This window comes from Octopus bimaculoides, chromosome 2 (assembly GCF_001194135.2).
Source record: "Octopus bimaculoides isolate UCB-OBI-ISO-001 chromosome 2, ASM119413v2, whole genome shotgun sequence".
Lineage (NCBI taxonomy): Eukaryota > Metazoa > Mollusca > Cephalopoda > Octopoda > Octopodidae > Octopus > Octopus bimaculoides.
This window is the reverse complement of record NC_068982.1, coordinates 177,531,798-177,534,297: the sequence shown is the minus strand read 5'-3', so window position 1 is coordinate 177,534,297 and position 2,500 is coordinate 177,531,798. Positions and strand designations below refer to the sequence as shown.

General features: G+C 30.2%; 2 long non-coding RNA genes across 3 annotated transcripts in view; one reads left to right on the top strand and one right to left on the bottom strand.

Annotated features, from left to right (window-relative positions):
- LOC128247053 (uncharacterized) overlaps positions 1–2,500 on the bottom strand; it is a 490,960-nt gene that overhangs the window by 66,936 nt on the left and 421,524 nt on the right. The window lies entirely within an intron of this gene.
- The window catches only part of LOC128247054 (uncharacterized), a 148,565-nt gene that overhangs the window by 88,105 nt on the left and 57,960 nt on the right, over positions 1–2,500 (top strand). The window lies entirely within an intron of this gene.

Here is a 2,500-nt window from a genome sequence, read left to right as displayed (position 1 = left end):
TACAATTTTATACATTCGTCATGATTATGATCTTCAAGTATTCATTTTTCACTCGTGTATTGTGTCATTTTATTAGTTATTATTATCGTTATAAGAATAAAAGTAATAACAATAAAAGAATGGAGATGATGATGATGATGATGATGATGATGATGACGATGACGAGGATAAATAATAATAATAATAATAATAATAATAATAATAATAATAATAATAATAATAATAATAATAATAATAATAATACGTTTTACTATAGATGCTCAACTGTTACTTATTCTATTGACCCCGATACGACCCTGAAACGATGAAAGGCAAAGTCGACTTCAGCGCCTGAACAATAATAATGATAATAATAATAATAATAATGATAATAATAATAATAATAATAATAATAATAATAGTGATGATAATGACGATGATGATGATGATGATAATAATAATAATAATAATAATAATAATAATTAGGACGTACAAGTATATATAGCCTACAGAAAGTTGCACTACTGGGCACTGCACACATCCTACGCAAAACACTTTCAATACAGTAACCATAAGGGCATCACAGCAAACCACAGCACATACCCAAGGCACACAGAGCTGCGCTCGGTAGTGAAGTGAAAGCACGTTATAAAAATAAAACTACTGAATAATAATAATAATAATAATAATAATAATAATAATAATAATAATAATAATAACAATAATGATATTGAATATGATGATGATGATGATAGCAGCAGCAACAACAGCAACAGCAATAATTGTTTCTAATTTAGCCCAAAAGTCCATATAAAACGTTATATGAAAACGGGGAAGTGTGATGACGTTACATAATAGAGGCATTAAGAATTTAATAATATATATATTGACACATACATAGGTATATATATATATATATATATATATATATATATATATATATATATATATATATGATGTAAATACATACAACAATTAACACGAGATATAATCTAGATTAGAAACCAAAAAGCAAGAAGACATTCAAGGTTACATAATCACAACCGAGTGGGAACCTAGTACCTACGTTGTTCTCGAGCACAGCCAAAGTCTGACCTTGTTTCACTTCTCATTCTAGAATTTCATGCACCTAAAATTGCCCATTAACATTCTGTCCGCACTCTTCTGAGAACTGCAGCTTCACTTGTTAATATATTTCTGCTGGTGCTTTGAGTAAATTTCTATCGTTTTTTTGTTGTTGTTGCTTTGTATTCGGTTCCTGTGTTTTCTTTTCGTACATTGCACTAAGTCTAGAAGGTTTATTTTATCCATACTATTCTCTTTTTACTATAAAAGGTATAGCCAGCACTGGTTTTGTTACGATGATAGTCGGGTTGGATGGGTAATGATGAAGGAGCAAAACTCATGAAATATGGCATATACACTCATTATCCAAGTTTCATCTTCGATCTCATTGTTGTTTATATTAGATGTACTCGGATACAAACCGTCGTAACAAAATCAGTGCTGGCAATAATTTCTATTGAAAATCTGTAGAGATAACCTTAACAAGTGATAAAATGGAGTATTGTAGCAACGGTTAAGATATACAAAGACCTCTTCAGCAACTATCAACTATATTCAACAGAATATATTACAGCTTCGCTTTACCTTGACATATTTTAAAGAGGAAAAAGGGAACTCCTTTCAAAATCTACCATCCTCATTCCTTCAACTATTCTACTGTGCTTGCGGAATTTGAAGTGCTGCCGGGTTAAAACTCATTGGATAGCCAGAAAGTCGTCACGGAAAACCGAACAGAAATTTAAGCTAAATGTAAATATTAATAAATCAAATGAATAAGCACTCTCTCCCCACTAAAAAAGAAATATTCTTACATTCACTCTGTGATAGAAAGGTCATCGACATCGTCATCTCATGCAGAGAAACTCTGTTACCTTTCCGAAAAGAAAATACTAAATTGACAATGTCTGTGTTAACCAATGCAACAATGATGTTCCCTGTCATTTCGGATTAAAGCACGTTTTTCATTATAACCCAGCATACTTGTCTGACTGATCGAATGTTCGGGAAATATAAAATAACGGCAGAAAGCATCTGCAGAATAAATATAATCATGCGCTACATCAGAACTTCACAAAATATATTTTATAGTCTCACTCCTTTTCTTTTACGAACTTTTTTTAATGCCACCTTGTTGCGATTCGGCATAACTAAATATTACAGTTCTATATTTAAGAGATGAAGAATTATGTACATTATTTACATTATTTACATTTGATGGATATTTGTCCTCATCCTGTTTGTTGTTAACACAACGTTTCGGCTGATATACCCACCAGCCTTCATCAGGTGTCTTGGGGAAATTTCGAACCTGGGTTCTCATCCCTAAGATATTTTTCGTTGTTATTATTATTATTATTATTATTATTATTATTATTATTATTATTATTATTATTATTATTATTATTATTATTATTATTATTATTATTTTATGTTTGACTTTTGTTTTGCATTTGTA